The 18,399-nt window shown below is 41.8% G+C and overlaps 1 long non-coding RNA gene across 2 annotated transcripts; it reads right to left on the bottom strand.

Annotated features, from left to right (window-relative positions):
• Window positions 1-676: 676 nt before the first annotated feature.
• Window positions 677-10,850, bottom strand: LOC141146853 (uncharacterized). 2 transcript variants are annotated; one of them, XR_012244990.1, is made up of 4 exons: window positions 10,561-10,850; window positions 10,059-10,407; window positions 8,998-9,133; window positions 677-1,595 (listed from the first exon to the last, which is right to left on the bottom strand). It is a non-coding gene; the product is annotated as an uncharacterized lncRNA (long non-coding RNA). The 2 variants fall into 2 exon arrangements; XR_012244989.1 differs by lacking the exon at window positions 10,059-10,407 and having other exon boundaries at window positions 10,561-10,847.
• Window positions 10,851-18,399: the final 7,549 nt, after the last annotated feature.

The raw sequence follows: 18,399 nt of genomic DNA, 5'->3' as shown, positions 1-18,399 counted from the left end.
GCATGCGCTGTAGATTTTTCAAACTATTACACTACTGATCTTTTGAGAATCAATAGTTTTGAAAAAAAAAAAAAAAAAAAAGGAATGCGACATGGTGGTTTGTTTTTTTTCCCCATTAAAATTGCCATTTGTGATTCAAAATTAGCCCACAAACATTACAAGAGTCGACCAATCAAGCGTATCCAATGCTTTTTCAAACTATTTTTTATCCATGTATGGCCAGCATTAGACTGGGATGTCAATTAAAGTTCATGTGCGTATAAAGGCAAGCGTCCCAACACTTTTGGTAAATATAGTGTATATTAGCTCTTCCATAAGCAATAAGTAATCCACCCTGGGTAACCATAGAGCGAGGGAACATTTCTTTTCCCCCAAATATAAGTATCACTTATGTGGATACTCGGAATGGCATTGGGGCAGACTTTCAACATTTTAGAGGAAGTGGAATTTTAGTGCTGTCTATAAAATACTCCATCTAAGCCTTCTTTCAGTTCTCTTTGTGTAAAATAAGAGGTTATTTTTGCACAAACATGCATACCTGGGTTGTAATGATATACAAACCCTGTAGTCACTGTTGTAGATTTTCTTTGGAGTGCAGGTACAGGTAGCTGTCTACAGATGAGGCCTAATTCAAAGACATATTGCAGTGTAGACGATCAGTAACAGACATCAGATGTATGCTAAAAGCTGTCTCAATTTACTGGATGATTGACATGGATATTTACAATAAGAAAGATGTAGACTATGCAGTCTTTGGTCACTGGTCAGCTGTTGATGAGGTCTTCTGATATTTAGACGATTCTAAACATCCAAATTTATACTTTTATGATTCAATGTCCCAAGACTTAACAGGATTCTTGTTGCCATATTCTTCTATACTCGGATGCCCAAATTGCACACGTACATTAAACATAACGAGACAAAAAGGTTAGCTTTAGAAGCCATCTTATAATTATAAAATAATCAACAATCATTTTAATAATATACCTTTCCGCCTCAACATCTAGAAGTGCCTCTGATCTGCATAAAACCTGGCATGTCCATAAGTGTTGCTATTTTGAGAGCATATGAAAATACATCACCTTAAAAGTGACAATCACTTCTGTGATGTAGTAGAATCAGGAACCTTTGTTGTGAATGGCTTAAACAGATATTGTGCAATTTGTGCATGTTTATCTGACACTTTTACAGGATTGGCAGGGATTAGGAGATCCTTATCCGAGTTTAAGACAGTAAATAGAGGTGGTACAAGTAGGCCTGTCCTTGATTTATCTATAAAAAGGGGCCCAACAAAAAACAGAGTGTTTTTTTCAAATGGAGAATTCACTTTCCAATAAGAGCAATCTTTATCCCAGACCACGGTGAATCTCTCGTTGTTTGAAGAGAAAATCCAGGATTGGAATCCAAATTCTCCTTTTTGAAGACCCCAGCCTGCAGGAGGAGAATCAGAAGTGTATGCCTGGGTTATACGTTCCCATATCAACATTACGGGCCAACAAGCCTCCTCATTTGCTTGTACGATGTCAGTTTCCATCTTTCACTTGATAAAAGGAAACTCTTTAACCAGAGATTGTCATCCACCACAGCAAACTATTCTGTAAAAAAGGAGGACTTGTTAGCATAACTTAACATATGAGCACATTGGATACAACATTTAGTGTTTTTTGGATGCAGATAAAATAGGGGATGGGTAGGAAAAAGCACCTCAATTAACTTCCCGCATTTACTAGAACCTAAATAATGAATTTAAGTGGGACGTGACGACAAAAAAAACCAAAACAAAAAAAGAAAAAAACCACAAGACAACATCTCTCTCCCCCCCCCCCCCCCCCCCCCAATCACAGGCTAGGCTTTCAAAGACCCTAGGACATCCCTAAGCAATAACTGACACAATTTAGAGTGCTGCTGCGAGAAACTATGTCCACCTAGAACAACTTTGAGAAAGTATGAACCATAAACCAAGTGACGGCCTTACAAATCTGAACTGAGGCTTGGGGTTGGAATGCCTAAAAAACACCCAATCATATGGAGGAGTGAGCATGTAATTGTGTAAGTTCTTGAGATGGTCTTATGCACCTAGCAATAGTGGGAAACTGACCTTTTGGATTCCATGTGAAACTTTGGAAAACAAAAACAGAGGCATTTGTTTAGGGACCAGGACTACTACTCCCTGGGACAAGAGATGGTTCAGGGCGGTCTGCAAATCTGACTGTCCTTGAGCAGACTTTGGTTGGTTTGAGAAGAAAAACTATGGAGGGGGGGGGGGGGGGGGGGGGGGGGGAGGGGGGGTAGCGTCTGAAATTCTATTTTGCACCACTTGGAAACCACCTATTGAACACATAAGTCTGCAATGTCTGTGACCCAGAGAAAGGCAAACTGTAACAGACATCCCCTTACTCATCCCCTTCATCCTGAAGAATGCTTTGGGTTAGACTGGGTAGATTTGAGTCTTGCACCAAAAGAAAGGGCTAAGTTTTGGCTTTTGAAGATGAAGTGTGAGAAGAGCATTAGGACACTCTTCTTTTGAGGAGCTAAAGAAATGCCACTCTAGGTGAGTGACTGACTTATGCCCCGTACACACGGTCGGACTTTGTTCGGACATTCCCACAACGAAATCTTAGGATTTTTTCCGACGGATGTTGGCTCAAACTTGTCTTGCTTACACACGGTCACACAAAGTTGTTGGAAAATCCGATCGTTCTAAACGCGGTGACGTAAAACACGTACGTCGGGACTATAAACGGGGCAGTGGCCAACAGGTTTCATCTCTTTATTTATTCTGAGCATGCGTGACACTTTGTCCGTCGGATTTGTGTACACACGATCGGAATTTCCGACAACGGATTTTGTTGTCGGAAAATGTGTGTACAGGGCATTACATGTTGTCAACTGGAACCCAGGGTGCTGCACAACTCATCTGTGAGACTCAGTAACATGCAAAATCTGGAACATTGCTGCACTCTTTGGTATCTTTATTGAAGCATTAAAATCACATCACAGGAACAAGAAAGGTAACGCATTTCGTGCTAAAGTCAGCGCTTATGCAAACCTAAGGTTTGCGTAAGCACTGACTTTAGCGCAAAATGCGTTACCTTTCCTGCTTCTTTTGAGGAGGTAGAAGCCCCCCCGGGAAAGGGAAGAGCGGGGTTGGAGTCTGTTAACTAGTAAAACTATGTAAAAATGCCAACCCTTGAATTCTTCTTTAACAAATGAATAGGAAGCAGTCTTAGGAAAAGAATACCTGGGACTGAGATTTGGCCAGCCCCTAATGGTAGTCAAGAATAGATGATGGTTTAGCTTAGACAGGAGAAAAGGACTAGATTTATCCCATTGAGTAATTCCTGGGAAAGGAAATTCCTGGTCTCACTACAAGAAATGCATTTTCCAGGTGCAATGGTAGACTTTCCATGTCAACTTCCACCATCAGGTCCTAGACTCTCATGCAAAAGTGGAGGTTCAGGATTCACCTGAACCTCTGTAGGGTCTGGACAGTCCTAAGGACATTGGGCTGATACAGAACAAATAACTGCGTCAGCAAGATCGATTGTGTAATCGATCAATGGATAACAGGGCCTCCAATACAAAAATAAAATTAAAAAATTAAGATGATTATTCCTGAGATTTTTTACCCTATACAGATAATTCTTTAAGCACAATAAAACTGGAGTGAAAATACAGAACTGCAAAAACTAGTCACTTTAAAAACACCATAAATAACAGTGGAATTGAAACCGACACAAGATACATTAGGGGTTATTTACAAAAAGAAAATCCACTTTGCACTACAAGTGCAAAGTAAATGATATTAAATTAGAGGGCAGCGCCGTTTCTATTCTCATAAGTGCTATATACCAGTGTGGTAAGTGAATCCTAATGATTAAATAGTATGAGAGCTCAGTTAATAGCTGTCAATGGTGCAGTCTACACCAAATATTCAGAGGTAACCGAAAAAGGCAATAACACCAGTATATTAGACACTGCTAAGTAAGTCATATCCCCCCAGTGGGGTAAATGTATCACCCAAAAGGAGAAAAAAAAGTAAAGAGTGAAAAATTAATATGGTGAACTGTGTGGTTAAATAGAAAAAAAAAAAAAAAAAAATGGTAAGTTTCCACAAAATTCAAAAGTTTTGGGACAAGATGGCGCCAGGGATAATGTTGATTGTGTAATAAAAAAAATATGTGCATATAGTGCTGATGTAATGTCCGTGTCACCCCTTCCATGTGTATGTACAAAATATTAATTTGGGTCGTGAGTTAACCCAATGTTCAAAAGTATTGGGACACCGTGGCGCTTGCGAGACATGAAATATCTTTCTGTGACACACTATTTATAAAACTCCTTATGTGTTTAAATACAAAAAATATATATATAAAAACATACATCAACCATAAATTCCAATTTCATAAGTGTGACAGACAATCGTTAGCTTCTAAACGGTTGGATAAATAGTCCATGCAAAGAGTTGTGTATTTATAACCAGGTGGAAAAAACAAAGTTCAAAGTATAAATGCTGTTTATTTCATCCTTGGGGACACACCACAGTGACTTCTGTGCGTTTCAATCAAGATGGTGACTTGAAGTGCTCACCCCCCAATGCTACCCCACTCACTAGAATTGATCACCCCTGCAGGGGTACCGAGCGTCAGAGTGGGTGCCACAGGGCAGATGATGTTCACTCCTGGTGTGCTTCCATTCCTCTGCTGTATACGATCCTTACAGCTGCTCCAGGGAAAATGTGTGCTCTAATGTGACCATGCTACTCCAATGGTATACCACCTTATTCTGTTAAACTCTCCAGTAGACCGGAGAAAAAAGAAACACAAGGGGGCTTCCTTCGTGAAGTATGTTTGGTAAATTTATTGCACATAAGCCAAAAAAGAGTCCAAGTAAAATGTCCACAATTACAAGCCAAAGCTAAAATAAAGTTAAAACAGGCACCGCTGTGTGCAAGGATGGGACCGGCAGCGATCTACGAGCGTGCGTCCCACCATGCGTTCCAGCCTGCACTTCCGGGTATGACGTGTGAGCGTGACCCCGCCTTACGCGTTTCGTCATAGGACGTAAGGCGGAGTCACGCTCACACGTCATACCCGGAAGTGCAGGCTGGAACGCATGGTGGGACGCACGCTCGTAGATCGCTGCCGGTCCCATCCTTGCACACAGCGGTGCCTGTTTTAACTTTATTTTAGCTTTGGCTTGTAATTGTGGACATTTTACTTGGACTCTTTTTTGGCTTATGTGCAATAAATTTACCAAACATACTTCACGAAGGAAGCCCCCTTGTGTTTCTTTTTTCTCCGGTCTACTGGAGAGTTTAACAGAATAAGGTGGTATACCATTGGAGTAGCATGGTCACATTAGAGCACACATTTTCCCTGGAGCAGCTGTAAGGATCGTATACAGCAGAGGAATGGAAGCACACCAGGAGTGAACATCATCTGCCCTGTGGCACCCACTCTGACGCTCGGTACCCCTGCAGGGGTGATCAATTCTAGTGAGTGGGGTAGCATTGGGGGGTGAGCACTTCAAGTCACCATCTTGATTGAAACGCACAGAAGTCACTGTGGTGTGTCCCCAAGGATGAAATAAACAGCATTTATACTTTGAACTTTGTTTTTTCCACCTGGTTATAAATACACAACTCTTTGCATGGACTATTTATCCAACCGTTTAGAAGCTAACGATTGTCTGTCACACTTATGAAATTGGAATTTATGGTTGATGTATGTTTTTATATATATATTTTTTGTATTTAAACACATAAGGAGTTTTATAAATAGTGTGTCACAGAAAGATATTTCATGTCTCACAAGCGCCACGGTGTCCCAATACTTTTGAACATTGGGGTAACTCACGACCCAAATTAATATTTTGTACATACACATGGAAGGGGTAACACGGACATTACATCAGCACTATATGCACATATAATTTTTTTATTACACAATCAACATTATCCCTGGCGCCATCTTGTCCCAAAACTTTTGAATTTTGTGGAAACTTTTTTTTTTTTTTTTTCTATTTAACCACACAGTTCACCATATTATTTTTTCACTCTTTACTTTTTTTTTTTTCTACTTTGGGTGATACATTTACCCCACTGGGGGGGATAGGACTTACTTAGCAGTGTCTAATTTACTGGTGTTATTGCCTTTTTCGGTTACCTCTGAATATTTGGTGTAGACTGCAACATTGACAGCTATTAACTGAGCTCTCATACTATTTAATCATTAGGATTCACTTACCACACTGGTATATAGCACTTATTAAATTAGAGGGCAGCGCCGTTTCTATTCTCATATCATTTACTTATTCAACAATTAGACCCCCTGGGGTACTAATTAGGGATAGGCAGCAGCTCTCACACTGTCCTAAGCGCGGACCTATTTACCTCTATCTACAAGTGCAAAGTGCACTTGAAATTGCACTGGGAAGTGCAGTCCCTGTAGATCCGAGGGGGACATACAAGGAGAATTAAAGAATAAAAAAAAAAAAAAAAAAAAAGGGGATTTTAGCTTGCACATGATTGGATGATAAAATCAGCAGAGCTTCCCCTCATTTTAGATCTACCCCTCAGATTTACAGCGACTGCACCTCCAAGTGCACTTGTGGTGCAAAGTGGATTTGACTTTCGTAAATAACCCCCAATGAATTCCTTATTTTTTTCTGCCACCACTGATATATCTAAAACAATTAGTCCCCCCCTCTAACTAAATTTGGCAGACAATAATCTGCTAATCTGTAAATCATGCCAATTTGGCTAAAATAATGGACATGTTAGGATATCATGAGGGGGATTTCAAATGACCCAGAAAACTATTGCAATGGGAAAAACAAAATCAAGAAAATAAGGAACTATAGCTACCATCCAAGTGGATGAAAGGAATTGCTTGGTTGAAAAGACAGGACATTAAGATGGCTGCCGACCAACCAAATCCTCAAGATGGCTGCAGATGGGCCAAGCTTAATGTGAAATCTGCCTTTCAAAATGGGGTCTTCAATATGGAAGCTGTGTGATGAGTGTCTCTGATCAATGGGGTGTCTGTGGTAATGTGTCCAGTGAGGTATCCCTAAGATGGTGAGTGCCTGCCCCCCCCCCCCCCCCCCAAGATGGTGAATGTCCCTCAAGATGTTGAGTGTCTCCCTGAGCTCTATATATCGACCACCAAACAATCTAAATTCTGATCCCTCCCAGAGGCTGTAGATGGTGCCATTTGCTTACTTCTCATTGGTGAATTATGTTATTGACTATTTGTTTGCACAAGCACTAGCTCAACTTGGCCACCAGGTGGCACTCTAAGACTAGAAATCCCTAGATTCAGGTTTTCAGGGAAAGAATGAATATTATAGGATATTTTTAGTCTAAAATATTTAACAATGTTATTTTATTAAAAGGGTATGAAAATGTGTGAGGGTCTGGCAGCATTAATGGTGATTTTTAATCTTTTGGGATAGCAGCATCTAAATGGGAAATCATAGCTACAACAAGGTATAATTTCAATCAACAATCTGTATAAAATATTGATTATACACCAAACAATAATTTGAATCCTTTATCATTTCCATTTCACTGTTTGAGTCTATCTACATAATAAAACTTACACATTTCTAATGCTAAAGATAACAAAAATATGATAATATTATGGCTCAGTCATTTTTAGATAAGATGATCTCTTGTGTAGACATATAAACTAACAAATGTTCTTGATACTTCTAGGACTATTTAGACTGGAAAAAACGAGTATCAAGTTTGTTTTAGAAGATATTGCAATACATTCTTATGGTCAGGATTGAAATCACCTATAGATATTGGTAATAAGCATTACTGAGTCTGTATATCTTCTATAAATCTATGTAAATTGACAAGTGTCCACGTATTTTAAAACGTTAGCCTTTGTAATAAAACCCATGAGATTTAAACTTATTTTGTCTAATAAAAGTCTCTAGTAACATTTTTCTCCTAATCAAGGCCAATACCTTCTTCAGTTTATCTCCAAGAAGACAATGACCAGCTGTGTATGCAGAACCTTGTAAACAGAACCATAGCTTGTTGATTTTTCTGATGCCCAGAACAATGCATTTACCACCGTGCAAAGATTTTGTGTACCACTAGTAATAACTGATGGTTCATTGTTTGGGAGGTAATTGTCTTTTGCATGTAAAACATGTCCTTGCAATGATTTGCTCTGTACACACTTTGTTTGCAGGGCACACTATGCAAACTGAAAAGCCAGTTTGTCTGTGATAGAACTCTAAGGCCTGCTATACATGGTGTGAATTTCTTTCCTGCAACCAAAAATTCTCTTAAATCCCCCATCAGCACAGACAGTGCTAACAGGGGTGTCAGCAAGTGTCTTCTCCCGGCCAGGGAAGCTGTCCCCACCGGGAGAAGACAGTGATTATAGCTGCTAGCAATTAATCGCAAGAGAATCTGTCAGGCTGGTTTACCAAAGTTGATTGATGAACTTGGTACATTCAGCCTGCACATTAACTGTTTGAATCTTAGCCAATTAATGCTGAACGGGCCGAGACTTGAACCATGTATGGTGGCCTAACACTGGGAAACCTTAACGTGACCCTGTAAGATTTCGATCAAAGTTAAATCTATACCAGTTCATAGTTAGAGAACGCCTATATCATAACGTTTTTAATTCAGAGAGACTGACATCCAAGAACAAAGGCTAGAAACTTGGTGAAGACCTGAGGATAGACAAAGGAGAAGGACAAGAACAAGAGCAAGAACAAAAACAAGAAGAAGAGCCACAAATTGGTAATGTTGTGCAACTAAAGCAAAATGCAAGTAGCCTTGCTGTCCAAAGAAGTAGGCAAATCTCCTAGGTGGAGGAAAGCAGTCACTGACCAGGTAGATTCCATACGGAATTTTTGAACCTAAAGAAAATTCAAGGAGAATCTTTTGGGATTGTAAAAGCTTCTATATATACACACGCACTTTTTTTTTTCTTTTTTTTAAATAATATACATGGTTATACTTACTTGCTTTGTGCAGTGATTTTGCAGAGAGCAGCCCCGATCCTCCTCTTCTCGAGTCGCCTGCTCCTCCTCTTTGCTGACTGGCCGCAAAGCAAGCCGTTTGCAAGCAGATTTTATTAACTCATGCAAAACCTTTATCCTAAAGGAAGAAGAAAAAAAAAAAGTTTGCTGTAGCGGATTATAAATTGCAAGCTGGAGTTTGGCTTGAAAATATATTAGCAGATTTAAATAAACATTATCCTCCCCCCAGACTGACAATACTGCTCCTGTGACTATTCCTCCAGGGTTGTGTTACTGGCCAAATCACTAGGTGAAAACAGAGGAAAAAAGCCAAAGAAAAAAACAGATGCTTCCACCGCATCTAATGATAGTTAAGCTGAAGTATTTTTTGATTGGGATTTAATACCAGTTTAAGCCAAAGGGTCCTCCATAGGTATACTGAAACGAGGCCCATTCTGGATATTTTGTGGATTGTATCTGCTAATCCATCTAGACCAGGGCTATTCAACTGGTGGGCCTCCAGCTGTTGCAGAACTACAAATCCAATGAGGCATTGCAAGGCTGACAGTTACAAGCATGACTCCCATAGGCATGACAGGACTTGTAGTTCTGCAACAGCTGGAGGGCCACCAGTTTGAGATCCCTGATCTACACAATAGCACAGGGCCACAGGTAGAAACTCCAGATGTTGGCCTCAAGAAGGATCCTCAAGTAGAGAATCAGGATTCCAAGACATGGCCTTGGACCATAAGAAAATAAGGAACTACACCAGCACACCTTAGTATAGTAATAATCTTATCTTTATGAAGTGACAGGCATCACAGGCTGATGGTACATATAGGAGATATAGAGATTACATTGTACCAGTCAGAAACAGACACATAAAAAGCCATGAAGTAATAATGGCCTCATAGCTGCATTTTTCATGCATTGTGTGCATTCTCCCCCCCCCCCCCCCCCCAACATACATTTGAAATTATAGCTGCATCAATATACATCTGTAATATACAGTTCTAGTCTATATAGCAGCCACAAAAAAAAAAAAATGCTATACAGTATATTACCTGTCAGGGCAGAAATATAGAAAGCTGCCAGGGCAGCACAGTGGTGTAGTGGATAGCACTTTTGCCTAGCAGTAAGAAGGGTTGCTGGTTCGAATCCCAACCACGACACTACCTGCCTGGAGTTTGCATTTTCTCCCTGTGCCTGCATGGATTTCCTCCGGGTACTCCGGTTTCCTCCCACACTCCAAAGGCATGCTGGTAGGTTAATTGGATCCTGTCTAAATTGTCCCTAGTATGTATGAATGTGAGTTACGGACCTTAGATTGTAAGCTCCTTGAGGGTAGGGACTGATGTGTATGTACAACGTATATGTAAAGCGCTGTGTAAATTGACGGCGCTATATAAGTACCTGAAATAAAAAAAAATAAATAAAATTACGTACTTATTTTTCAAGGTGTATGCTGGGGGACAGTCATGCTTACTGTTGCTTTGCTAGTTGCTCACTAAGTAATGAAACACAGAACAAACATCCATAAATCAAATCCAGACACTTGATACTTACATGCTAGTTTTCAAGCCATTGACTTCAAATGTCCTGAACAAGAAAGTCTTGCATCTTCAATAAACAAGCCAGCAGTGGTGGCTCCAATGTTTTACTGTGATTGAAAAGAACCAAAGTGTTTTTCCAGCCAACTAGTCTTGGATAGACTGGTGAAGATCTAGAATTCCTGTCAGGTTTTTGCTGATATACGGAGCTCTGTTAGAGAGATTTACATCACTACCTGTCCTCCTAATAGTGATATCGCCAAACTGAGAAAAAAAAAACAACCTACAAACGGGGAAAAAATAAATACAAATTGTAAATATTATATAGCAAAATAGCCTCAGATGCCTCTCCAAAAATCATATATTGGAAAAAAAAAAAGTTTTATACATGCTACAAAAAAAATTGCATTAAAAAAAAAAAAGCTTTATTTGGCTGAGGACCCAATTGTAAGTCTCTCATTTGGGACACATCTGATCTCATATGGGAATTGTGATCTCTTATGGAACTGGAGCAGCATTATTTCACTTTATGATGCTATGATTGTCTTTCCTTTTTGGATGCTGTATTTTATAATGTTATCAGTGTTTAAGCAGGGGAACAGGTAGAGGGTACAAAGCTCCCTGGGATAAGCAGTCTCACAGGCACAGATACCAAATCCAGGAAGGTAGTGACAAAACCGTGCAGTGTTTATTTGTGATATTTACAAAGTCTATATACAGGTGCTTTACAGGGTCTCAGAAAAGAAACAGGAACAAAATTACCAAAACCTAGCCATGTCTCTGCACTAACTATACAAAATACAGGCCCTAACTAAGGCTTCATGCACACGAAACGCCGGTGCAAACTGCTGAACACGTTATTAAAAGCTGAAACGGGCGTTTAGAAACGCCCGTTTTGCTGCATTTGCATGCCGCGTTTAGCTGCATTTTACCGTGTTTGCGTCTAGAAGCATCTGCAGAGCAGAGAATGACATTTTGCGACCCAACTTTGGGGCCCCGTATCACAGGGCCACTTGGAGATAGGAACCCCAAATTTGGTATGCAAACACAGTGGTACTAGCACTAACCTGGGGTTCCTAGCACCAAGTGACCCCAAGATATGGGGCCCCAAAATCAGAGAATGACATTTTGCGACCCAACTTTGGGGCCCCATATCTCGGGGCCACTTGGTGCTAGGAACCCCACTTGGTGCTAGTTCCACTGTATTTGCATACCAAATTTGGGGTTCCTATCTCCAAGTGGCCCTGTGATATAGGGCCCCAAATTAGAGTCGCAAAATGTCATTCTCTGCTGCAGTTTACCATCATATTTCTATGTTTTCTGGTAAAAAAAAATATGGTTCCTTTAAAAACACCTATAAAACGCAAACGCGGCTAAATGGGGGTACCGGCGTTTAGCTACGTTTAGCGTCTGAAACGTGAAAAAGTTTTGCGTTTGAACCCATTTTTTTGCTTCTGGAAAAACAAGGTTAAACACAACTGCCTAAAAACGCCAAAAAACGAGACTGTGTACATGGTCACATAGGATAACATTGAATGAGTTCAGGGGCAGTTGAAAAAAGTGTCCAACGGCCTCTGAACGCGCATTTAACAGCGTCTCGTGTGCATGAGACCTAACAGGCTGAGCAAGTCTACAGCTTGTCAACCCCCACATATAGCGCGTGCTAGCTTTTACCAACCTCTTGCTCTCACAGACAGGCTTTGTCTGATTTTCCCAGGCCAAGCACACCGGCTGTCTGTCTCAGGTTAGCATAAATAGACCTGGGGGAGAGGACCAAGATCCGAACTGGATCGTGGAACAGAGATCCCTGAACGTGTATGAGAGGAGCCTGGGAGATGTATAAGCCCTGAACAGGACTTTTCCCGACTCTCTCTGGGACACCTTGCTACAAGTGGTAAGGCCATCTGAGATATCATATATCCCCTTTGGAAGATTTGACTTTTCACTAGGATGAATATACAGTTGCTTTTCATGTGCTCTCTAGATCTACTTCTTAAGCTTTAAAGTAGCAAGGGTGGCAAATTTGATGGATAAAACATCTATACAAGCAATGCATTTGCCTTACATGAAGATTTTCTGTATGTTGGATAATTGGAGATGGATATTTGAAAAAAAAGAAGACATATGAAATATAAGGAGGGTTTAACAAAATTTAGAATGAATATCTATGGTTTTCATCAATGACCCCCCCCCCCTTCTGATGTTTTGGGGTCTTGAGTCAAGTGACTTTTGTTCTACATTCCTTTGATCTATTACAGCCACCCTTCTTCATTGCTCTTCTACACCCACCATCCTCTTTAATTGTATGGTAATATCTTCAGACTCTGTTGCAGCAAGATACACTATATTACCAAAAGTATTGAGACGCCTATCTTTACACGCACATGAGCTTTAATGGCATCCCAGTCTTAGTCCATAGTGTTTAGTGTTGGCCCACCCTTTGCAGCTATAACAGCCTCAACTCCTTCTGGAAAGGCTGACCACAAGTTTTGGGAGTGTGCGAATGTTTGACCATTCTTGCAAAAGTGCATTTGTGAGGTCAGGCACTGATATTGGACGGGAAGGCCTGGCTCGCAGTCTCCGCTCTATTTCACCCCAAAGTTGTTCTATCAGGTTGAGGTCAGGACTCTGTGCAGACCAGTCAAGTTCCTCCACCCCAAACTCGTTCAGAAGGCAGCTGACAGGCGATATGTTGTAAGCAGAAGAGAGATTTATACACTTTTCTGATATCTTGCATTCTGTTGAAATTCTCCTGCACTAAGGATGCCCACATGCAGTCTCTGCTGGGTCTGTGACCCCCTGCTGACCAAATTGGATACAGGTGTACTACCTGTACCTCCCTATCAGCAGCCTTGAGCACAGTGTTCTGCTAGAATTACAGCATAGCGAGTGAGAATTATTTTAGCACAGTGCACTGATATATTAGTATTATAGCACAATGTACTACATCGATATTGCAGTACTTTCCTTTTTTTCTCTCTTTTCGTAATCTGTAATTGGTAATCTTTCCTATTTCCCTTCCTCGGAGTACCTTTTTGGGGGAAAATCTTCTCTTTACATGGAAGGTATTAAATATGCCTTTGGGAAATTGTTGTCGATCTGTTATCTCAGTTTTTATTAGGATCCTATTATATTTGTTATGCCCTTTTGTTTATAGAAATCCATATAAACTTCTGTTTGAAATTGGGCTTGTTGGGCGCTCTAGAACTCCATCTAGTGGTAAGATCTATGTAGTACGCATATGTTATTACCTTTAGTTTACTCTGCTGTATTGATTAATTAAATGGGGATTTATGGCCTTCCTTGCAGGACAGACCTGTGGGGACCTATAGTACCCCCTTGTGCTCCCATGGCAAAACACTCCCTTGGGATGTTCTTCTTTAACACTGTAACAAAACATCCCACACTCTGCTTGATTGCTTTCGTCATATACAGCTTCCTCCCAGTCTGAATATAGATATCAGATATTCCAACCGCTATCAACAAACAAGGCAATACTCATTTGGTTCCTGAACATGGACTGAACTGATTTATGTGAGATCTCACATAAATATATACAGCAGGCTAACAATACAAACTGTAACCAGAAACATAATTAACATGAGCTAGTTATCTAATAATTTACCCAGAATGGTGACTCAGAGATATGACCTTTCATGGTAGACTTGCCGTCTCCTCTCTCACAACCTACAATACACATAAGTAGAAACACATCCCCCAATAGGTTTGCTAGGAGACAAAGGTGTGTTAATGAGCACAATAAACTATCTGTCCACCGAGTCCCAAGCTGGCAGAGACCATCATGGCTTCTTTAACCGGTTCCAGACCAGCCGCCGCAGTTACACTTCGGCAGGTTGGCCCGGCTGCGCGAAGCGTCGTAACTATACGTCACGTGCGCGCGCCCCCCCGCCGACTGCGACCATCGGATTAGATCAGGAACCGATCAATCCCCAGGCCCAGGCCAATGATATCTGGCCTGGTGATCGGTCCTGACAAATGAGATCCTTCCCGTCTGTGTAACTGTAAACACTGAGAGGGGAAGTGATGTCATCTCTCCTCGTGTCGCTCTTTTCCGTTCCAGACCACCTGTCACCGTGTCACGCAGTACAGCATTCAGATTTTTTTTGATTGCTGTACTGGTGTCATTAGTGACATTAATCATTGTTAGGGTAATTAGTCTTAGGCCCAGATATGTCTAGGGACCCCCCAATAAAGGTTTAACCCCTTGATTACCCCCCTGTCACCTGTGATAACTGTATAAGTGTCACGGGTGATGCAGTTTAGCCAGATTGTTTTTTTTTTTTAGCGTCAGGGCACCCACCGTATTTTACCCAGTAAAAGGTTTAACCCCCTGATCACCCGGCGGGTGATCAAACTTAGGTTTTAGTGTTAGATAGGGTCTGCGTCGCCCCAGGCAACATCAGACCCCCCCTAACCCCCCCAATAAGGGTTTAACCCCTTGATCCCCCCGTCACCAGTGACCACTGTATAAGTGTCACGGGTGACGCAGTTTAGCTAGATTCTTTTTTTTTATAGCGTCAGGGCACCTGCCGTATTTTACCCAATAAAGGTTTAACCCCATGATCACCCGGCGGGTGATCAAAGTTAGGTTTTAGCGTCAGATAGGGTCTGTGTCTCCCCAGGCAGCATCAGATCAGTACCAGTAGCGCTAACACCCTCGCACGCACCATACACCTCCCTTAGTAGTATAGTGTCTGAACTGATCGATATCTGATCAGAGCTATACTAGCGCCACCAGCAGTTTAGGGTTCCCAAAAAAGCAGTGTTAGCGGGATCAGCCCAGATACCTGCTAGCACCTGCGTTTAGCCCCTCCACCCAGCCCAGCCCAGCTCACTCAAGTGCAGTATCAATCGATCACTGTCACTTACAAAAACACTAAACACATAACTGCAGTGTTCGCAGAGTCAGGCATGATCCCTGTGAACACTAATGCCCCGTACACACGATAGGATTTTCCGATGGAAAATGTGTGATAGGACCTTGTTGTCGGAAATTCCAACCGTGTGTAGGCTCCATCATACATTTTCCATCTGATTTTCCGACACACAAAGTTTGAGAGTAGGATATAAAATTTTCCGACAACAAAATCCGTTGTCGGAAATTCCGATCGTGTGTACACAAATCCGACGGACAAAGTGCCACACATGCTCAGAATAAATAAAGAGATTAAAGCTATTGGCCACTGCCCCATTTATAGTCCCGACGTACGTGTTTTACGTCACCGCGTTTAGAACGATCGGATTTTCTGACAACTTTGTGTGGCCGTGTGTATGCAAGACAAGTTTAAGCCAACATCCGTCGGAAAAAATCCTAGGATTTTGTTGTCGGAATGTCCGAACAAAGTCCGATCGTGTGTACGGGGCATAACAGTTTTTTTGGTAGCATTTGAATCAGTCGCTGACAGTAAGGTGCTTTTTTTCTTGTGAGTCTCACTAGTGTACCAGTAAATTTAGAGACCAAAATGTCAAATCGAAGGCACACTAATGAAGAGGCCTACACGTTTCTGAGCATGACAGATAGTGAAGAGGAAGTCACTCATCTGTCAGATTCAGGCTCAGAATACGAACTTGTACACAGCAGCGGCACCCTGACAGATAGCTCTGACGACGGAGTTGTGGTCCCTGCCAAGGTCAGGCATACCAGACCCCGTTCTTCTGCTGTCATTGAGGTGCAAGAACCGCAGGTCCCTCGTATGGAGCAGAGAGCCAGTACTAGCGGCGCTATTCCTTCTGGTGACCTGGCAAGCACCAGCGGCCTAGTACATCCTGGTCATACATCCAGCACTGCAGTAACACTTGGTAACGTGGCAAGTCCCATAAGTGCAGTTCAAGCTGGCGAGGTGGCGAGCACGAGTAGTGTCCTGCTGCCACCAAGAAGACAAACACAGGTCCGTCGGGCCCATAGTGCCCTTCCTGCTGCATTCGCCAATCCTAATTGGGAGCCCACCACTTCTGCAGCACCCGTACTTCCCCCATTCACTGGCCAACCCAGAATTTAGGTGGAAACAGTTGATTTTACATCACTTGATTTTTATTCGCTTTTTTTCACCGAAGATCTATATAGATCTATTATGGACCAAAGCAATTTGTACGCTTTTCAATTCATCGCCGCTAATCCCCAGCTGACCCTTGCCGGAGGTTGGAAACCAATTACGGTTTCCGAATTTAAGACCTTTCTGGGCCTATCCCTCCTCATGGGCATAACTAAAAAGAGTGAGTTGCGGTCATATTGGTCCACTGACCCAATTCATCATATTTCCTTGTTTTCTGCCTCCATGACCAGGACACGATACGAGCAGATCTTGCGGTTCATGCACTTCAATGACAATAAACTCTGTCGTCCTCGGGGTGACCCTGGATTTGATCGGCTCTACAAAATTCAGCCCCTTGTAAACCACTTGAACCAACGTTTTGCAGCCTTGCTTACTCCCAATCAAGTTGCCTGCGTTAATGAGTCCCTGATCAAGTTTTCTGGCCGCTTGTCTATCAAACAGTATCTTCCCAGCAAAGCGTGCCAGATACAGGGTCAAGATGTATAAGCTCTGTGACAGGGCCACAGGCTATACATATAGTTTTATGGTTTACGAGGGAAGAGATAGTCACGTAGAGCCGGAGAACTGCCCAGACTACATAGGGAGCGCTGGTAAAATAGTGTGGGACTTGGTGTCACCCTTATTCGGAAAGGGGTACCGCTTGTACGTGGAAAATTATTACTAGCGTGCCACTTTTTTGTCACTTTTCTGATTATGGAATTGGCGCATGTGGCACCGTGTGATCTAATCGCCGGGGCTTCCCCCAATGGCTTGTAGAATCCCGACAGGGAGAGAGAGCCTGCTTGAAGTGTAATCATTTGTTAGCAGTGAAGTGGAGGGATTCACAAAATGTTTTCGGTCTGTTCAGACACGACGGTCCAAATTCCTACGGCGACTGGTGTTGTGGAGATACCCCTCTGTGTTCACGAATACAACCTTAACATGGGAGGGGTGGACCTCAACAATAAGTTGTTGGCGCTGTACCCAACAGCCCGTAAGGCCAGACGCTGGTACAAAAAAGTGTCTGTTTATTTATTTCAATTGGCTTTGCTGAACGCTTTTGTGCTATACAAAGCTTCAGGATGGACTGGATCCTTCCTTAAATTCCAGGAAGAGATCGTCAGAGCCCTTCTGTTTCCAGACGGTGCTCTTGCCCAACTTCCCAATGCAAATGCAGTGAGCCAGCTGCATGAGAGGCATTTTCCGCATGTCCTCCCTGGTACCCCTACCCAAAGAACACCCCAAAGAAGATATCTTGTCTGCAGTAAATGCGGATTTAGGCGTGACACCCGCTTTTATTGTCCCTCCTGTCCTGACCAACCTGGTCTCTGCATTGGTGAATGTTTCAAATGCTACCACACACTAGTTTAGAGTATTAGCATAGGGTACAGCACCACACAGTCCTAGGCACACTAACACAGGGTCTCAGGGTCTCGAAAGATGTGATCACATTTTGAAAGACCCTAATCTGCAACGTTCAGTTTACAGTTTTAACAGTTTTTATAAAAGTGAAAAAAAATGTAAAAAAAAAACCCACACACAAAAACACAAAAAAAAATAAATAAAATAAAATAAAAAAAATCCAAAAATAGTTGTGGTTGTATTTTTCTTTTCTCTCTCGCTCTCTCTATTGTTCTCTTTCTTATGTTCGCTCTCTACTGTCCACTCTACTGTCCGCTCACTATTGTTCTATATCTATCATTCTCTATTTTTACTATGTTTTATTATATTTCCTTTGCAGGTATGGTATGTTATACTGTAATGTTTGTTTTATTGTTAACCATCATTTGCTTAGCAGGTAC

The sequence above is a fragment of the Aquarana catesbeiana genome, linkage group LG06, assembly GCF_042186555.1.
Source record: "Aquarana catesbeiana isolate 2022-GZ linkage group LG06, ASM4218655v1, whole genome shotgun sequence".
NCBI lineage: Eukaryota > Metazoa > Chordata > Amphibia > Anura > Ranidae > Aquarana > Aquarana catesbeiana.
Note: the sequence above shows the minus strand (reverse complement) of the source record. Positions and strands in the feature narration are given on the sequence as shown.